We start from the raw sequence: 22,296 nt of genomic DNA, 5'->3' as shown, positions 1-22,296 counted from the left end.
GTTGGAAGGACTACGGAAACATGCCCCCTATAATGACAGGGGACCTTTTTATTTTACAAACTGCTTCTTTTTGATAGGACACTTCTAGTCTCCGGAGAGGACTTCTATGAATGTATCAGGCTAAGTTCTTTTTTTTTTTTTTAATGCATTATATGTATATATATATATATATATATACACACACATATATATATTCTTTATTATTATTATGTTCTCAAAAATATTATTCCTTTCCTCAAAGAACTTATTTCAGTTTGCAGTTACACATTAATTCATGTCTCGGTCAATACAGTATAAATAGCAAAGTAGCAGAAACTTTCTGATTAATAAATATATCTATATATAGTAACCAGAACAAAACCTGGTAGAGAGTAGGTGTTATGGACTGAATTGTGTTCTTCTAAAATTCACACATGGAAGCCCTAACCCCCACCATGTGATTGTATTTGGAGATGGGGCCTTTACAGAAGTAAATAACATTAAATATGGCCATAGGGATAAAGCCCCAATCCAACAAGATTAGTGTCTGTATAAAAGAAAAACCAGAGAGCTCACTCCCTCTATTACTCTCTCCATACACATGTATGGAGGAGAGGCCATGTAAGGACATAGTAAGAAGACAGTCCTCTGTAAGCCAGGAAGAGAGATTTCACCAGCAACCAAACAGGCACCTTGAGATGGGACTTCTAGCCTCCAAGACTGTGAGAAAATACATTTTTCTTTGTTTCAGCAACCCAGAGTGTTCTTTTGTTACAGCAGCCTAACCGAGCTAATACAGTAGGCAACCAAAAGGATGTGAATGAATGAATAAAAGTAAGGAGGGGGCCTCTTTCCCCTCAATTCACTTTTCGTAACAAAGAACAGTAGCATTTAATATAACTTTCTGGCATCTGCCAGCCTTTATTCATTCTGCTAACGGGAAAAAAATTACTTCTGTAACCGATGAGTTCTAGGAAAGGAACATGACATAGCCAGCTCTTTCCTTTTTCCCTCTCTCATCTGTGGGCAGCTGGATGCACACAAGAGACACAGATACTGGTGTGTTATACTAGACCATAAATCTGACACTGGCATCGCCCTACATGGAAAGGAATATATGTATCCTGATGAGTGTGAAACTGCTTAATTCTGGGATGCAACATTAGGGAGCATGGCAGCCATCTGTGTAAGTTACATTCTCCAACCACTTTATTAACATTTCGACCTCTTTCTAAATTTCTGACTAGCTTTCAATTTGCTTAAAACTCACATGCAAAAAAAAAAAAAAAAAAAAAGCTGTTAATTGGACCTCTGAAATCTGCATAGATGAAGTTACAATTGTTTCAAAATAAAATGGAAACTGTATAGAATTTTAAAATGTAATTTTGAATGCATAATGTTTAGTATTTAAGTATGATTTTTATCATGCAGGTAGACAACATACTTTGAATGCTGATAAATAACTTCATCACCAGAAACACACAGAAAGATAAAAATTAAAAAAAAAAAAAAAACAGGGTTTGAGAAATGACAACCCAAGAGACTGATCTGCCACTCTATTTTTATATGTCCCACAAACTAAGAATTTTTTTTTTACATTTTATAATAGTTGGAAAAAATCAAAACAAGAATATTTTATGACATTTACAAGTTATATGTACTTTACTCAAGATTTTGAGTGGCCATTGAACTTTTATTTTTCAAGATTTTTTTTTTTATTATTTATTTCTTTGACAGAGCAAAAGAGTAAGAACAGGACCACAAGCAGGGGGAGCATAGGGAGAAGCAGGTTTCCTGTTGAGCAAGGAGCCCTACTTGGGGCTGGATCCCAAGACCCAGGAATCATGACCTGTGCTGAAGATATATGCTTAACCGACTGAGCCAACCAGGCGCCCCTCCACTGAACTTTTATTGGAACACAACTAAATTCATTTTTTAGCATCCTTCCTATAGCTGCCTTTGTACTACAACAGCAGAGTTCAGCAGTTAGCATGGAAAGGGCATGTCCTGCAAAGCCTAAAAATGTTTACTACCTGGCCCTTCATAGAGATAGTTCACTAACCTCTGCAACAGACAAATGGTCTATTAAATTATGCTTGATTTTAATGTCTGACCCACTGGCATTCATCCATGACTAAGTATTAACAGAAGAATACTTCATCTATGTTATCTTATTTGAATATATGTTACAAGTCACTGAACTACTTCATAAGAAACATTAGTCTGATCAGCATTTTCTATACTTAGAAATGAAAATGTAGAATAATCTTTGTCCTTACTTTTACTAACTCTCAGCAAAAATGTCACTAGCTCATATGCTCCTTGAAACATATAAATATATGTAAACATATTATAAACATATATATATTATATATATATATTCTTTATTATTATAATGTTCTCATAACTTAGCATAACTAAGCCCCCAATAGATGCTCAATAAAGCATCAATATAATAAGTGAAAAATTTCTTATCTCAGAGGCCTCTTCTATTCCTACGGCACAAATATTCCTCACTCAACATGAGTGTGTGTGTGTGTGTGTGTGTGTGTATTTCTATGCAACATTGGTTTTCCAATATATACTAAATATTACATTTCTAGCAAAAGTGAGACAGGAATGTATTATCCCCATTCTTGAGTAAAATGTATTCTTCAGAAAATGTTCTCCACATACATTTTTACCTTTAGTGATCAGAATCTTCAACTACCTTTTACTATTACAACCATTTTATGCTCCAGTGTACTACATGCCTTGAATTAGTCTTTCTTGCTGTGATTCTTTTCATGATGATAAAAATGAACGTAAAAAAAATGGAGCTTTAAACAACTGTCTTAACCCAAATATTCAAAATGAAAGATTATAACAAAAACCCAGAGCTACAACTCTACATATTTAAAAAGTTTTTCAGTTTAAAAAAAAAAAAAAAAAACACCTCTCCCACATGAATTACCATGAGTTTCCTGAAGTCAGATTCTGCAGATCTTTTAAAAATGAAAATAAATTGAATACATTAAAAAATGCAAAAGGTGCTATAAAAATAATAATTCAAAACCTAATGAAAATACATCAGCCACATGAGAGTTACAACAGACCTTTCAGTGTACTGCACAAGCACGTGACATACTATTAAGCAAATATAATTAAGGACAAGGGAGCTGGACTTTTTTTTTTCTTTTTTTTTTTGGTAACTTTAGCTGCACATATGGAGCATTTTGTTTCACTTCTGGTTTACTTTCTATTAATCAAAGACCCCCACTGTAATGCCTTCACACAGGGTTCAGTGTTGTAGTTACCATGGAAACCATAATTCTGAATGTCCTAACTTGTGTGATTAAAATTTAACACAAAGTAACATTGATAGTCTCCCTCATTTCCACTACCACCAATATCCAATTCTAATTAGCAGCACAATAACTGGTTTGGAGGGAATAAAGAGCTCTGACTACTATAGCCTCACATTGCCAGTCATTCACAGGGAATCTCATGGACAATATATAGTGATGGGTTCTCTTTTACAAAATGCTAGCTTTAAACAGAGGAATTATTTCTACTTGACGTTCCACACTCCTCTAAAAAATAAAATATATCATTTTCTCCTGACATATTATAAGAATTTTTAAAATTTATATTTAACGTGCCTGTTCAACTGCAACAAAAGCTTTTTATAATGGTATAATATACTAAGACAATAAAAAAACGATATGACATTTTAATTCCCCAAATCTACTTGGAATAATTATACTCATTTCTATAATTGTTACAATGGTCTCCTCAACATGGAATTAACCCTTCTAGATATATTAATCATTAAGCTTCGACATATGCAAAACCGTTCTATTTAACTGACACTTAAAAATCCATGGGATCTTTTCCCTTTTCATTCTTTTTTTTATGAGTACACTAATAGGAGCTGATAAACTCAATACTCCATTAAAAAAATATATGCTCTCTTGTTGATTATTTTGATTTGCAGAAGATTATATTGTTTCAGGGGCACCCTTGCTCTGATAATGTGTTCTGGTTCTCATCACCTATGCTTATAACTAAGCATTAATTTATTGCATTAGTCAACACAACAGCTTAAATTTGGAAATTATACTGTCATTATGACCGAGCTTCTTGTCTCACTTATTATATATAAGAGCAAACATGAATGACATTCCTCCCCACTCCTAAAATCCCAAAAGGAAGATTTAAGTTTACACAGTAAGAGGGGGAGGTTTTAAATATTAAACATTTAAAGTCTGGACGATATCTTAGTCATTAAGTCCAATGCTCTCAATTTTTAAAGTAGAAATTGAGGCCCAATGAAGTTAAATGATATCCTTAATATATCCAGTAATAGAGCCAGTACTAGTTGGGTTAAAGTACTCATTTAGCATTTTTATTCATTCACCACACAAAAGTGACATTTCTATTATTAGTTGGCAGCCTTTTTCTACTTTTAATTATAAATGTAAATACCTTAAAAATATAAAGCATATATAGTATTTATAAAATAGTTATTGAAAATTAATGAAATTAACACAAACAAATGAACTAGGGATATATTAATAATTTTCCTTTACATTATTGTCTAATATTGATATATGTCACTTAAATATGTAATTTTATATTGGAAATAAGCTGCTCTTACAATTACATCATAAGCCACATAATGCACTTTTAAAGTCATTATTAAACTAGTCAGCAGTGCCCTAATATTAGTTCCTAATATGAAAAATATCTTAAAAATCGTACCTATTCATTAGTCTTACATAGTCCATTTAATGCTATTTATTTATTTATTTATTTTTATGATGCTATTTATTAGTAAAGACCTGGCTATTAAGTAAGGAATTTTTACTTCAAATATCATTTTCACATTTGAATAAATAATAATTTTAGTAATGTCTGAATATGGACAATTTCTATTTCTGTATACTTTCTACGTACAAGTAAAGGATTGTCCTCTCCTATAAATGGTCCATTCAGAACTTTTATTTCTCATTAGAATATGTGAATACATTCAAGTTGCCCTAGTATAAGTTATTCTTTCCTTTTCCGCAAAAAAGAATGAAGGCGAGAAAAGGACTGGTGCAGGGAATGTGCAGAGGGAGACAGGATTAGGGAGACAGTTATGGAAAGAAAAAAAGAACATGCAAAAGAGAAGAGGAGAAAAGAGCTTTCCTTTATTTATATTTTCTCTACATCAAGTCTGATACAGTTATTTAAATAAGTACTTTAAAGATCCCTTGAATATGTCAGTTCATATTTCAGGAGTATACCAAGTAAGGCAAACATGTAAAATTTACTTTAAAAAAAAAAAAAAAAGCATTTTGTATTAGGGGCTCCCTAAATGGAGCTGGAGAATAAGAGTGTACATAGTAAGCCAAAAAGATAGAGTGATTAGTCAGAAGAGGCATAGTAAAGATTTTATTTTTCTATGTAATTGTGAATCACATTAACACTGATAGACAGGATTATCATAAATTAAACTCGCTAAACAAGTCTGGATGAAGACTTTAAATACGAAATTCTTTACTGTGCTTGAAATATTAAAAGATGAGAAAAAAGATAAAGTAATCTCAATTTAAAAATTACATTATTCAGGTTAAACTATGGTGCAATTTACTGTCAATAAATTTATTGGCTATTAATTCTCACTCCATGATCATTTAATAAAAGGTCTACTAAAATGGGTATTTTCAATCAATCAAAATCCAAAATTCAAAGCTAAAATCCCACTGTTTCTATCTTTAGCGTTTCAAAAGCTGCTTCTGCATTAATAAACTACATCAACTATTCCTTGATTTTAATTGCTAGACACATCAACAAAGGGCATTGACAAATTTTCAGAACTGTAGTTTCTATAAAACGTTGTCCAGTGATTTTTTTTTCTCAAGGTAAAATACATCAAAACTAATATCGTGCTGTTATTTCATCAGTCAGGTTATTGGATGTGACGAAGACTTCTAGAATATTAGGAAGAGTGGTTTACTCCAGAAATTTCAAGAGACCATCTACTTACAAGGTCCAGATTTTCTTCCCTGTTCAAAACATGGTGTGGTGATGGTGCTTCACTGACTAATTCATTAATCCTATATTCCATTTCTACGATTACACACTCAAAACGTCTGTACAGTAAATTACAAACAAGAAGCAGAATCTTTAATATAAACTTAAAAGTCTCTTCTTTGAAAAAATAGGATTTTTAAAGAGATTCAATATATCACTGTGGATCCTACAAAGATGAATTACTATTTTCAAATCTTTTATGGGAGATTTAGCAGCTCCTATGGTTATTCAAATTTTCCCAAGATAGGTACTTAGACGTAGCACTAAGAAAATACAAGAAACAAAACAGGACTCATCTCAACCAGCATCAGAAACACTGCCCTTCCAGCTCTGTAGTACAAAAGAGGGAGGAGGAAAAGTTGGTGAGGACATAGATAGGAGCTAACTAGAAATTGAGAGGGAGAAAGATGTTGTGAAAAACACAATTCTCTGGAGCATTAAGGTGGTCTCTAGAGGTTTTAAAAATCAGGACCTCCAGAGATCATGTGCTTCCACATTTTCACATCCTCACATTTGCCTCACTGCCCTTTCGGATATCTTTTTGACTATGGGTATCTAATGCCAGCCAGACCACAGCCATGGAGGGTAACTCTGCATTAGTTACATCTGTCCTGTTCCTTAATGTCTTTTGCAATTTTTTTTTGAAATTCAAAAACTTTTTTGAAAAGACAGCAAATTCTTACGTGGGGGAAAAAACAAAGGCTATATTAATATGCAACATAGAAAGGCCTCTAATGAAAAGTCCTAACTTTATCTAATTTTGTAATAATTGCTACATGATGTAATGATTCCATGACATTTCCTATAAAAATGAACTAAAGGGTCGCCTGGGTGACTCAGTCAGTTAAGCGTCTGCCTTAGGCTCAGTTCATGATCCCAGGGTCCTGGGATTAAGTCCCACTTTGGGCTACTTGCTCAGCGGGGAGCCTGCTTCTCCCTCTGACTACTGCTCCTCCTGCTTGTATGTATATGAACATGCACTCTCTCTCTTTGTCAAATAAATAAATAAAATCTTTAAAAAATAAAAATTAAAAATTAAAAGACTAGAAACTGCATTATTATGTATATTTTAAATTCTAACATTATATTGAAAATTAATAATGAAATATAAATCTTTATTCTACTAAATCAATTTTCCATTCCTCTCAATAGTAACAGTAATAATATCTTCCTTATATATTAATAAATGATAAAATAAATTACATGAACATTCGTTCCATAGTGCATAGGACATAATAGATATCTAATGATATGAATTTGAATGTGATGAGTATCCAAAAAAACAATCAAAGTACTACCCAAATAGATTTTATTGGGGTCAACTTATACATTAATTTATGAATGGGAAAATATGGGGGTTCATAGTAGATTTATGATAAGTTCATTATACATTAATATAACAACAATAAAGGTTTCCCTCTTGGATGAGTGATTTGCATGTCACAGAAAAGGCAGTGATTGGGAAAGCCCAAAGTGTGCTGGTGACTCTTGGTATTTCCCCAACTACATGTTGTCAGAGATCAAAGTGCTTCAAATGATAAAATACTCAAAACTCAGTTCAAATCCGTCAAGTCGGCAATAATTTTCCAATGTAAGTCAAAACAGGAATTTCTCCTTCCAGAGTAACATAACAAATATGTTCAGTGTAACCTGATATATTTGTATTCCCGTAAAAGCTTTTACATACTAAATTTTGGTTGATGTAGGACATTATCAAGGATAGTAAATTAAAATCTTTAATATCATTAATGACAGAAATAGGCCAACATTAAAATTGTATTTGTATTCTAAATATATTAAACATGAAGAGACATAAATGACATAAATAAATACATGAAAAATCTAATGCTATTTTATTAATTTTAAACCTTGTTAAAATTTCACTTTCTGCTACAGCTAAAGATAAAAGAATTTTGTTACCGGATATCATATATGTACAGGAAATGTGTCAAGTATTTGGGTGAAATGCACAATGTAGATAACACTTGACAAATAAACCTTTTCCCTTTTTAGCCAAACAGGCTATAATAAATGCAATTTGAAATATGTATCTCAATTCAGATGTGGTCTTCAATCTATGGTGAATAGTTTGGTGGAGACTCCATTAGTTCATTATCCCTTGTTTGTATATTAACATAAGCAAAGTGTGTGCTCTCAGAAAATGGAATTAAAAAACCTATTAGTGTTATTCTTCCTAAACAGTTGAATTATTCTCCTACATATCAATATTTTCCAAATTTTATTCAGTATTAAATTTTTGCTTCATATTCTAACTAAAGTCCACACCCGTCAAAACAGCTTCAGGTTTTTACCATTCTTTATCTATTTCAAATGGGTTATATTGATACTTTTTAAATCAAAGCTTTAATGTGTTGTGGTATTTTGCTGAATGGATTTAACAACCTGTTGTAATCTTCATATTTTTTTCTACTTATTGTATATAATTAGCCTAAAAGTATGTTTTATCTGTGGCCAAGAAATAGTCCAGTAGAGTGGAGCAAACTTACCAGAAATGATCTGTACAGCCTTTTGACCAAGGATAATTTTTCAGAAGGTTAATCTCAAGCAAAGGTTTTATAATACACTTCCTCCATGTTGCATCACCACTTCCTCATATCCGGGAGATGGGGGCTTAAGTGGGTAGGAGAAGAATAAATGAAACAAGATGGGATTGGGAGGGAGACAAATCATAAGTGACTCTTAATCTCACAAAACAAACTGAGGGTTGCTGGGGGGAGGGGGTTTGGGAGAAGGGGGTGGGATTATGGACATTGGGGAGGGTATGTGCTTTGGTGAGTGCTGTGAAGTGTGTAAACCTGGTGATTCACAGACCTGTACCCCTGGGGATAAAAATATATGTTTATAAAAAATAAAAAATTAATTATAATACACTTCCTCTGCTCTTTTATTATTAGCAATTCTTTTCAAAGGCGGTAGCAGAGAGAATTACTGCTACAATATTTACTAATAAATCTATAGTGATAAGAAGCATTATTTGCTCTGGATATTTATATAAGCTGAGAATAAATGTCAAACTCTCATTTTCAAATATTTATCACTAGATTATCCATAAACAGATAACTGAAAAATATTGCTAATTCATTGCATTTAATCAGGAATGAAATTAAATTGAAATGAAAAAGAAATCTATTAAAGCTTTTATGTGTGAAAGAGTTAATAACACCAACAATTTCTCTACTCATGGCTGAGAACTCTGTGACACAATATAACAAAAAGTGTTTGTTTACAAAATTCAGTTTCTTCAAATTTACAATTGAGAGTTTATATGATTATACATGCATCACCACCAAGTTTTATAAAAATCTAGCCATTCACAATTTTTGGCAACAAAGCCAGCAAACAACTGCTTGCTTCCATTACACTTGTAAGAGGCAATTTAAGAAGTTACTCCCCAGGAATTAAATTTTGTGGATAAACACTTTTAGCTAATTGCATTATTGTCCTCAGAACATTGAAGACAGCACTAAGCCAAACCAAGAAATCCAATTTATTTGTTTCTTTTTTTTTTCTTTAAGCAATTAAATTCTCTCCCACTAACACATTTTAGGACTCAAGAAAAAAATGTATATACTCTATATTACATGGATTGGAAAGATAAAAAAGAAAGTTTTATTTTATTATAAAATGTATGTTTTAAAGAAGGAAAAAAATGTGGTCCCCCTGGGCTGAATAAATTCTCTATGTATATATTTCAAAAGTTTATATGGAAGTGCGGTGAAAAGAGTTCATCATTTGAACTTTCATTAGGCTGACACCTCCCCTATTTGCTAACAGTTTACAGAATACTGTAGCCATCAGTTGTAGCCTCCATGCAATGTTTTTTTTTATCTGATTGTTTTACTTCACCTTTAAAGCATCTCCCACACTTTCAAAACCTACTGTTCTTTAAAACAACAGTATCCCAATAATACTTTACAATTAGGTCTCTACAAAATACGTAATACTGTAAAAAGGATCTCTTCCTATATCCTTCGATTCCCTCTAAGTATCTTTACCTAATATTCTATTACTCTGGAAAATGGTAATCCTCCCAAACAGAAGATTCCTCAGTGTCTTATGAGTACTCTGGCCATGTCATGACTATTCTCTTAGAATGCCCATCCTCTGTTTTCAGTAATAAAATCCTCTCATATGCAGCCAGTTCTGCAAAGCTTTCCCAAGGCCTTTTATTCAAAATTAATTACTTCCTCTTCTCATGCTTTACTGTAGTACTTAGCATATCGCGATATAGCTAGTTGTACACGTTTCTGTATCCCCAGCTAGACGTCTGATTTTCTTTAGGTTAGGACAGCATTATCACTCAAGAACACAGCAGAGTCTTATACACGACAGATACTAATATAATACATACTAAATGACTTTAAAAAGAAATTAAAATTAATGTGTTTTAATCTTCATTCTTCTGAAAGATTTATGACATTCCTTAGCCTTAGAAATATGTTACCTCATGAAGTAGTAGTTATTCTGCACTAAGCATATGCAACCAAGGATGGTATTTTTAAGATCAGTCTCCCCTTCTTTTGAGTATTTAAGCTTTATTTCAAAAAATACATATTTACTGAAAACTGAGAATTTATTATGAAACATAAGTTTCATAACTAAGCGAGGCAATAATGAAATTTCTACTGACTTTTTTTAGAAATTCGAGAAAAAATTTCAAATGTAATTCACAACACGGTCATGTAATTCTAAAACATAAGAATATGAATTACATTTACTCATATTTACCTAATATAAAACAAAATCCAGAACTTTTCAAATTATTAAAATTTTGAAAAACAGGAAGATTAATAGTTCCATAATATTCAAGCTTCCTGGAACACTTACTGGAATTTTTTTTCAAAACATCAAATCTAGGTGCCCCTGGGTGTCTCAATCAGTTAAACAACTGCTTTCAGCTTGGGTTATGATCCCAGGATCCTGGGATCAAGCTCTGTGTCCAGCTCTGTGTCCAGCTCCCCACTCAGCTTGGAATCTGATTCTCCCTCTCCCTCTGCCTCTCCCCCTGCTTGTGCTCTCCTCAAATAAATAAATAAAATCTTTAAACACAAACATACACACATATACCGTAACTTTTTTTTAATTGTACATACTATTTAAAGTTTTTAAAAATGTATTGTACTTATCCTTGCCTCCTGACAAAATATACTAAACATACACACAAACTTTTTCTTCTCAATGATCCAAGAGCATCACAGAATTGCAGCATCCTATTTTTTTAAAGCAAGAAGGTCCTTTATGGATAATCTAGAACTGCCCTCACTAATTGGACAAATGAGAATACTACAATCCAGAGAGATTATATGACGTTCCCTGGGTCTCACAGCAAGTTAATGGCAAGACCAGGCATAGAATAAAGGTAACCTGATCCAGAGATCTTCCTAATAAAAACCACATTTGTAAAATATATGTAATTCAAAGGCTCTAGATACATACAGAAACTATGCTCTGGCATATACTAATCCAGACTGCTCTATTTACTAAAATTTTTATAAATGACTTTTAGTGGTTATGTGGTCCCTACCCTTAATATATAATGTCAAAAATCATAGTTAGTTTTTAGTATTTCTATTCTTGTATAATTTGGTACTGCTAATCTGCTGGGTCTTCAATACCAGATGACCAAATTTGTCATTACTTACTATAAACTATTTTCTCATGAGGCTCATTTCTTTTTCTTTTTTTTTTTAAGGATTTTATTTATTTATTTGACAGAGAGAAAGAGAGGTCACAAGTAGGTAGAGAGGCAGGCAGAGAGAAAGACGGAAGCAGGCTCCCTGCTGAGCAGAGAAACCAACGCGGAGTTCAAACCCAGGACCCTGAGATCATGACCTGAGCCAAAGGCAGAGACTCAACCCACTGAGCAACCCAGGTGCTCCAAGGGTCATTTCTATGTAAAAAGCACTTCTATGTAATAAGCTTCAGTTAGAATAAAACAGCTGAATATTGCATTCAGTGCAGAAACAGTTAAGCTTTAGTTTTTTTTGTGGTTTGTTGCTTTAGAGTAATTTACTAAAGAATAAAAGATCCACGGATGCCTGGGTGGCTCAGTGGGTTAAAGCCTCTGCCTTCAGCTCAGGTCATGACCTCAGGGTCCTGGAATCAAGACCCACATCAGGCTCTCTGCTCAGCAGGGAGCCTGCTTCCTCCCCTCTCTCTCTGCCTACCTCTCTGCCTACTTGTGATCTGTCTGTCAAATAAAAAAACAAAATCTTAAAGAAAAAAAAAGACCCACTCCTAAAGAAAAGTGAAAATTATCATGGAAAGAAAAGTCTTAAAAGCAGCGTTTTCCACTTAAATGATATAATTTCCCTATGTAAATTCAGACCAGCAAAAACAGATCCTGACATAGACTAGTATTAAAAAAATTAATAACTTAGCACTTGAAGAAGACAGATTTCTGCACAACATCAATTTAAGCAATAACGGTAGCACTTAAAATAGAAATAATATAGAAAGAGGACCAAATTCCAATACGACGAAATAAAACACAGGAATAATTTTAAAATCATGTGTATGCACTTAACCAGGTAACCAAGCAATCCAACTGTTAGGTATATAACTCAGAGAAACGAAAATTTCTGTACACATATACACATACAACTTATGAATGTTTATAGTAACATTATTTTCATCAAAAACTAGAAACAATCCAAATGTGGATAAATGAACTGTGAGACATCCATACAGCAGAATACTGCCCAGCCATAAAGAAGAAATAAATTATTGATATACTCAAAAAACAAGGATGAATCTCAAAGATATTATGAAAAGTGAAAGAAGTCAGTCTTAAAAAAGACTACTCATTTACATAACATTCCAAAAAAGCTAAAAATATGGACTGAAGTATTACGGAATAAAGAACAGATTAGCAGTTGCTAGGAGTTACAGATAGAAGCAGGGAATGACTACAAAGGGAGAGCATAAGAAAATTTTGAGGTTATAAAACTATTTTGTACCCGACTTATCGTGATGAAAACACAATTCTATACAAGTCTTACTCTCAAGGAATTGCACACAGAATACAAAACAAACAAAAACCTATAAGCATAGATGGCTAGAAAAAGTATATAGGCAGATAAATAATAGACATGGTTGCATATGTATATACATTCATTAAAATTCCTCAAATATTTGCAATGGCTAATATTAAATATATGTACTCAGTAAAAAGTTTTAAATGCATATGCCTAATTTAAAAAGTCACGAACAAATCATTCTCCGGAAAGAAAAAAAAGGAAATAGCCAATAATGAGATGTTTTTTTAGCTTTTAGCCATGGCACAAAATCCCAATCTATAAATATTTATAGCGTAGAGCTGATTTCTCTCTTTCAATACAGCATCCCTGATTCGGGCAGAAATGAGAAATCTTTCTTGAACCACCATAATGTTTTTTTTTTCACCACCATGTATTAAAGGCAGCAGTGAACAGATTTAAATGAAAATCTGGTAAAGTACAAGTATCAGGACACAAGATTCTATCCAGGCCACTCCTAATTCAGGGTTTATTCATAAAAAATAAGAAATAACAGGGGTGCCTGGGTGGCTCAGAGGGTTAAGCCTCTGCCTTCAGCTCGGGTCATGATCTCAGGGTCCTGGGATGGAGCCCCACATCGGGTTCTCTGTTCAGCAGGGAGTCTGCTTCCCCCCCTCTCTCTGCCTACTTGTGATCTCTTGCTCTCTCTGTGTCAAATAAATAAATAAAATCTTAAAAAAAAAAAAAGAAGAAGAAGTAACAGAACATAAACATGAACATCACAACCTTCTCAGAGATCTGACTGGACTAGTACTTTTCACATACCAATGGCATTCAAGGTTAACTACAGAAGTAAAACGCTGAATATTCATCCATGCCATTCACTCTCACCTCGTCTTTTTGTCTTATCTTCAAAGTACCAAAGTACCAAATTAAAGAACATGTTCAAGATGGAAAAACTGAAGAGTTCTGTTTCCAAAATGATGGTGGTCACTACCTTGTTTGCGACAGCAGGAAAAGGAGAGGTATTTGAAAAAGGCAGAGACTACCAAAATTTTTTTTATTTTTTATAAACATATATTTTTATCCCCAGGGGTACAGATCTGCGAATCGCCAGGTTTACACACTTCACAGCACTCACCAAAACACATACCCTCCCCAATGTCCAGAACCCCATCCCCCTTCTCCCAACCCCCCTCCCCCCAGCAACCCTCAGTTTGTTTTGTGAGATTAAGAGTCACTTATGGTTTGTCTCCCTCCCAATCCCATCTTGTTTCATTGATTCTTCTCCTACCCACTTAAGCCCCCATGTTGCATCACCACTTCCTCATATCAGGGAGATCATATGATAGTTGTCTTTCTCTGCTTGACTTATTTCGCTAAGCATGATATGCTCTAGTTCCATCCACGTTGTCGCAAATGGCAAGATTTCATTTCTTTTGATGGCTGCACAGTATTCCATTGTGTATATACACCACATCTTCTTGATCCATTCATCTGTTGATGGACATCTAGGTTCTTTCCATAGTTTGGCTATTGTGGACATTGCTGCTTTAAACATTCGGGTGCATGTGCCCCTTTGGATCACTACATTTGTATCTTTAGGGTAAATACCCAGTAGTGCAATTGCTGGGTCATAGGGCAGTTCTATTTTCAACATTTTGAGGAACCTCCATGCTGTTTTCCAGAGTGGCTGCACCAGCTTGCATTCCCACCAACAATGGAGGAGGGTTCCCCTTTCTCCGCATCCTCGCCAGCATCTGTCATTTCCTGACTTGTTAATTTTAGCCATTCTGACTAGTGTAAGGTGATATCTCATTGTGGTTTTGATTTGTATTTCCCTGATGCCGAGTGATATGGAGCACTCTTTCATGTGTCTGCTGGCCATCTGGATGTCTTCCTTGCAGAAATGTCTGTTCATATCCTCTGCCCATTTCTTGATTGGATTATTTGTTCTTTGAGTGTTGAGTTTGCTAAGTTCTTTATAGATTTTGGACACTATTCCTTTATCTGATATGTCGTTTACAAATATCTTCTCCCATTCTGTCAGTTGTCTTTTGGTTTTGTTAACTGTTTCCTTTGCTGTGCAAAAGCTTTTGATCTTGATAAAATCCCAATAGTTCATTTTTGCCCTTGCTTCCCTTGGTAAATGGCAAGCTTTTATCAGACATTTAAAATACAATATGTATGGGGTGCCTGGGTGGCTCAGCGGGTTAAGCCTCAGCCTTCGGCTCAAGTCATGATCCCAGAGTCCTGGGACCGAGCCCCGAATCAGGATCTTTGTTCAGTGGGGAGACTGCTTTCCCATCTCTCTCAGCCTCTTTGCCTACTTGTGATCTCTCTCTCTCTGTCAAATAAATAAAATCTTTTACAAAAATAAAATACCACATTTAATAATGATTAAAGGAAGAAGATCAGGATACAAGTAAACTGACATCTCATAAAGTAGAAGTCGAAAGTAAATTTTAACAAAACATATCAAAAACTTTTTTAAAAAGTCATAAACTAGGACAAGTAATTCTACCACTAAAAATCTATTTGAGGGAATAATCACTTACATACAAAAAATGTATAAAATATGTATCTCAATAGAATTTATGATAGACAAAATGTAGTAAGGTGACAGTAAAAAGGTAGTTAAATAGGTTTTTATGCTCATATACGTGTATATCTATTTGTTTATTTAAAAGATAACCATGAATATACACTAAAATGCTGACCATGGTTTCCTCTGGTTATGGGACTATGGGTAATATTAATATTCTCTCTTTGCAAAACTTTCTAAATTTTCTATAATGAGTACGCATCACTTTTACAATATAAAATCTGATTAACATTTTTAAATTATTAAAATTTGAATACTTTTAAGATATAAAAATTTTAACAAAAATGTTTAGTGAATAAAGCTATGTTTACCAAAAATACAAATCCACAGATATTAAGTTACCTGTTATAACTGGTTTAGCCTTTGTAAAACTCTATTAAAAAAGGTTTGGAGACCCTGAGTGGTTCAGTCATTTAAGTGTGTGCCTTTGGCTCAGGTCATGATCCCAGAGTCCTGATATCGAGCCCCACATCTGCCCCTCACCCGGCTCATGCTCACTCTCTCTCTCTCTCTCTCGTTCTCACTCTCAAATAAATAAATAAAAATTTTTTTAAGTTTTTATTTTCATTTTTTGTGAAAAAATACTACCTGTTTTTTTGTACATACTCTATTTTGTGTTTACTGCTTCATGGCCCATTCTGTAGTTTAAGTAGTGGCTGACAACTTTTGCTTTGCTCATCTGACTGGCAGCTATCATTTGAATACCAGACTTATCTTTATGCAAATTTTCAAAGGTCACCATTTATGCATGTAAATTCTGAAGGGCACTAACTCTTCAGCTGACAGATTCTGACAGCCACTATATCTCCAGGAATGGAATAAGCAGGGATGACTGTCTGAATAATTAATGTGCTTTTACTCTGCCCATGGCTAGTTTTTACATCCTACACTTTTGACTGGTTTTTGAAATTAATTAGAAAATTTAATTTCATAGCAAACCAAAACTTTCTTTCTAATTTCTATAAACAAATAGAAAAATGAGACAATTAATGACCCTTGGTCCAAGGTGTTACATGAGTAGCAATCACTGTTATCTAGAGATAAAAATTAATATCTAGCTACGAATGTTATTTCTGTAAAAAAAATTAATTATTATTATTGTTTAAAAAACACACAAAGAAAGCTCTATAAAGCTTAGTAAATGGTGCCACCAGCACTGGGTTGTCACTTCCAACCTGAGTCTCATCCCACTGAGACTTGAATCCTCACTACCAAAATGCAGTCACTAAGACCTGTCAATTTACCTTCTAAATAGTCTCAAAGGAATTAATACCACTCAGTCCCCAGGACTGCTGCCTTAAACCAAGTCTTCATCACCTGACCTAAGCTACTGCAAATATTTCCCAGATAATCCTCATGCCTGGAGCTACGGGTACCCCCACAGTTCCTCCACCTTTCTAATACCCACATCTTTCTAATATCGAGGTCTGTTGTCCAATATAAAGACACTTAACAATAGAAACTAAATGGATGTTATAAAGAGAAAATATTTAGAATCTATTTACTAATGAGAAGAGACAATGAACAAAATTGTGTGTCCTATGATAATTTTCCGGAGAAAAATAAAGCAGGAGAGGAATGCAGAGGGGTACCCCCAGGCAATTTCCATTTTAAATAGAATGTTGAGGGAAGGCTGCCATGAGAAGAGGATATTTAAAGCGTAGGAACTAAACATGAGGAGAATAGTGATTGGGGGAGGAACCAATACGCTTAAGGATCCCAAGTCGAATGACCCCGCGTGTTCAGCAAACGGCAATGAAGTCAGAGAGCTGGAGTGCAGAGGACCCTGGAACTGGAACAGGGTTCTGAGCGCTCTGCATAACATGATGCAGCGATTGGGGGCACCTGGGTGGCTCAGTGGGTTAAAGCCTCTGCCTTCGGCTCAGGTCATGATCCCAGGGTCCTGGGATCGAGATCCACATCAGGCTCTCTGCTCAGCAAGAAGCCTGCTTCCTCCCTCTCTCTCTACCTGCCTCTCTGCCTATTTGTGATCTCTGTCTGTTAAAAATAAATAAATAAAATCTTAAAAAAAAAAATGATGCAGCGAGGAAAAGTGAAGGCTGTTGTAGTTCCTTAGGTAAGAGGGGACTGTGACCTGGACGCAGGTAACAGACAAGAAGGTGTTCGTAAGTGGTCAGATGGTATGTGCTGATGGATGTGCAATGTGTACAAAAGAAAAGTCAAGATTCACTCCCAGCGATTTATGTTCAAGGAATCGGAAGAACGGAGCTCTTAAGCAAAAGTTTTCTTTTTTTTTTTTTTTTAAGATTTATTTATTTGACAGAGAGAAATCACAAGTAGACAGAGAGGCAGCCAGAGAGAGAGAGAGAGAGAAGCAAGCTCCCTGCTGAGCAGAGAGCCCGATGCAGGACTCGATCCCAGGACCCTGAGATCATGACCTGAGCCGAAGGCAGCGGCTTAATCCACTGAGCCACCCAGGCGCCCCATTAAGCAAAAGTTTTCTGAAAGTGATGCTTCTTTTCTTTTTTTCTTTTTTAAGATTTTATTAATTTATTTGACAGACAGATCACACCTAGGCGGAGAGGCAGGCAGAGAGAGAGGGAGAAGCAGGCTCCCCCCTGAGCAGGGAGCGAGATGCGGGGCTTGATCCCAGGACTCTGGGATCATGACCTGAGCCGAAGGCAGAGGCTTTAACCCACTGAGCCACCCAAGTGCCCCTGAAAATGATGCTTCTGAAAAGTCATATTATTACATATTACTTTATTTATTTTTAATTATTTTGAAAACTTTGATTTGACATTTTATGGTGAAATCCTTTCAAAGGGGTACACCTGGGTGGCTCAGTCAGTTAAGCATCCAACTCTTGATTACAACTCAGGTCACGATCTCAGGGTGGTGAGATCAAGCCCTACATTGGACACCGTGCTTAGCATGGAGTCTGCTTGAGATTTTCTCCTTTTCCCCTCTATCCCTCCCCCAGCTTGTTTTGCATTCTCTTTTTCTCTCTGTGTCAAATAAATAAGTAAATAATTTTTTATTGGACGGTTAAAATATTTTTTATTGGATGAATATTTCAATGGATAAAAATCCATTCAGAGGTCATTTACTATGGAAACTATATTTTCTCCAGTACATCCTTCCTTTGAGGTTCAAAAAATTACTGTTCATTTTACAAGCACTTAGTGTTTGTAAGTGTTTAGATATACCTAGCTCTATTTTAAATGATATACAGTATATTCTGTTATTCACCCCATATTAAAAATAAGGAAATTGAAGTCCAGAGAGGATAAGCAACACCTCCAAGGTCATATATAGTGTCTGTCTCTAAAATTTATTCCTTTGCTCTGCTTTCTCTCAGGACTGGTTTTTTATTTCATTACTAAAATAGAATGAAGCTAGAAATTCTTCCAGCTGAAATGGTAGGAGAAGTGGAAACTACAGAAGGGCACAGAGAAATTTCAGAGTGACAGATATATTCTCTATCTTGACTTCAGTGGTCCTCACACAGCCTTATGTGTTTGTCAAGACAGAATTGTACATTTAAAAAAGAGTGATTTTACTATATATGAATTATTCATAAATAATCTTGATTTAATGGGGCGCCTGGGTGGCTCCGTTGGTTGAACGACTGCCTTCAGCTCAAGTCATGATCCCAGAGCCCCAGGATGGAGTCCTACACGTCAGGATCCCAGCTCCATGGGGAGTCTGCTTCTCCCTCTGACCTTCTCCCCTCTCATGCTCTCTCTCTCTCTCTCTCAAATAAATAAATAAATATTTTTTTTAAAATCTTGATTTAAGAAAAAAAAAATCTTGATTTAAGAAAATCTAGCAAATATAAATTGGCATAAAGAGGTCATAAATTGATATGGAAATACAAAAACTTCGAAGTGAATCTTTCAGGGGTACCTGGGTGGCTCAGTTAAGTTAAGCATCTGCCTTCAGCTCAGGTCATTAACCCAGTGTCCTGGGACCCAGCCCCACATCGGGCTCCCTGCTGAGAATGGAGTCTGCTTCTCCCTTTCCCACTCCCCCTGCTTATGCTCTCTCTCTGTCAAATAAATAAATAAGATCTTAAAGAAAAATAAAAGGAACCTTTCATTCAACATAGTTTGTCTGAATACATTTTGGATAAAAGCAATATTTTTAATATCATCTTCCAATAGTATTTACTGAGAAAGTAATGCATTTTTATTGTTGCCATATAATTTTTCATGTGTGATTTCAGTCATTTTGCACACCGCGGAAAGTTCTGGGCTTTCTCCATTGATTTTATTCCTCCTCTCCAAGAAATCTCACATAAGGCTCCTAAACATCTATCAGAGTTCAGTGAAAAATCAGTAAATGACTAGATTGAACAAGACTTTAAACGCTGCTGGAAAACCTAGCTGTTTGTGCTCCGGAGGTTATTAAATCTTGTATTCACATTGTTGTGTCTACCATTAACTTACAGTCGAGACAAAATTTGTTCTTAGGACAGGTTTAATCACTAATAAGATACTAATCCCTGTTTTATAGTGTTGGTGATTATTTTAGTTTTTAGCTATCCATAATAAATATAAATATATCATTAATGTTTATATTAAATATATTTTTTTAAATCCCATCATACAAGTAGAGAAAATATCTGCTCTTCCATTTTTTGTTATTTTTAAATTTATTTATTTTCTTTTTTTGAGAGTGAGAGGGAGAGTGCAAGCAGGTGGGGGAGAAGCAGAGGGAGAGGGAGAGAATCTTAAACTGACTGTGCTGAGCACAGAGCCCGATGTAGGACTCAATCTCATGACTCTGAGAACATGACCTGAGCCAAAATCAAGTATCAGATGCTTAAGCAACTGAGCCACGCAGGAGCCCCACACTTTTTGTTATCATTGTTGTTATTTATTTGGGCATATAGTAATCAAATACTCTTTCATTTGTAATCTTTATTTAACACTTCTAAAATCAATTGTCTAGATATGAGTAGTCGAGTTAAAAATTGACATTAATTCAATTAATGCACTTATCCAAACTCATGTAATATCAGTACACTAAAATAGTCTTAAAAACAGTCACTCCCATAAAAATGCTGTGAGATATGACCTAACTTCCCTTAGGATGGCTATAATCGAAGTAACAATACCTTTGGGCTTTGGTCAAAACTTTGGCAAGGATAGGGTGAAATCTGAACACATGCCTGGTGAGAATGTGAAATGGTGCAGCCCCTTTGGAAAGCAGTTGGTTAGTTCCTCAAAAAGTAAAACATTTAGGGGTGCCTGGGTGGCTCAGTGGGTTAAGCCTCTGCCTTCAGCTCAGGTCATCATCCCAGGGTCCTGGGATCGAGCCCCGCATCAGGCTCTCTGCTCAGCGGGGAACCTGCTTCCCCCCCCCGCCACCTCTCTCTCTCTCTCTGCCTGCCTTTCTGCCTACTTGTGATCTCTCTCTCTGTCAAATAAATAAATAAAATCTTTTAAAAAAAAAAAGAGTAAAACATTTAGTTGTCATATATTCTACCACCAGTATATAACCAAGAGAAATGAATATATATGCTTACTTAAAAACTTGTATATAAACGTTCATAGCAGCCATTATTCATAGTAGACAAAAAGCATTTAAAAAGTACCTGACATCTGTCAATTAATAAATGGATAAACAAAACATGGTATGTCCATCTAAAAGAATATTATTCAGACACAAAAAGAAATTATGTTCTGATTTACAGAACAAGGGTAAAATTTGACAACATTATGAAGAGGGTAGGTACGAAAGGCCACATATTGTATGATTCCATTTTTTATGATAAATCCATAGAAGCTGAAAGTATATTAGCTGCAGCCAGAGAATAGGGCAAAGAGGCCAAAGTGAGTAACTGCTCATGAGTATAATCTAGATTAAAATATTCCAGATTAGACAGTACTGATAGTTACACAACTTGGTGAATATGCTAAATAATACTTAATTGTATAATTTTTAAAGGAGTGAACTAATGGTATAGAAATTATATCACAATTAAAAAACAATGAAACAAACACTGTTAATCATTTAACACTGTAAAACCGCCCATGAATCCTCTAGAAACTTCATAGTTGGGTGCCTGTAGCAGTTGTTATATTAATTATAAGGTCTTAGTTCTTTCTTATAGTTTGCAATGAAAATGAACAACAAGGAAAGGTTCTGAAATGTTCTTCTCACAACCCTATAAATACCCTGAAGCCCTCTGGAGATGTCTTGGCTGGAAAATTAAGCTCTAGTCCGGCAAACATGATACTTACAGTGGGGGCTCCAAACCTACTTTTCCAGACTCATCTCCTAACACTGTCTCACTGCATGAGAAATCCTTTAACAACATTAGAAATATCAGTCTTTCGATGGCCATTCCTTGTTCCTTTGTGTATTCTTTCATAAGCTCTTCTGTTGGCTTGGAATGCATGACCTCACCTTCTCTACCTCAACAACCCCTCAGTGAATTTCATAACTTCTATGAAGATTTCAAGAGCCTCCAACTAAAGTGACTTGCTCCCACTTTTGTTTCGTTAATAGTTTGCCAGTGACTCTTATAAAATGTATATAGAAATTTCTATAGAGTTTCAGATCTTTCCTACCAGTGTTTAACTTCCCCAGAGTAACCATACGTAAGAATGCACAGCTGAATTTTTTGAAAAAGATTATTAAATCAGCCTTTTGTTAAATTTATTAATTTAACTAATTTATATTACT

The 22,296-nt window shown here is 34.8% G+C and overlaps 1 protein-coding gene across 18 annotated transcripts in view; it reads right to left on the bottom strand.

Moving 5' to 3' along the window:
* ADGRL3 (adhesion G protein-coupled receptor L3) overlaps window positions 1–22,296 on the bottom strand; it is an 839,163-nt gene that overhangs the window by 640,144 nt on the left and 176,723 nt on the right. The window lies entirely within an intron of this gene.

The sequence above is a fragment of the Mustela putorius genome, unplaced genomic scaffold, assembly GCF_011764305.1.
Source record: "Mustela putorius furo isolate JIRA1106 unplaced genomic scaffold, ASM1176430v1.1 tig00000430_pilon_pilon_pilon, whole genome shotgun sequence".
Classification (NCBI taxonomy): domain Eukaryota; kingdom Metazoa; phylum Chordata; class Mammalia; order Carnivora; family Mustelidae; genus Mustela; species Mustela putorius.
The sequence above is the reverse complement of the archived record's forward strand: the minus strand, read 5'-3'. Positions and strand labels throughout refer to the sequence as shown.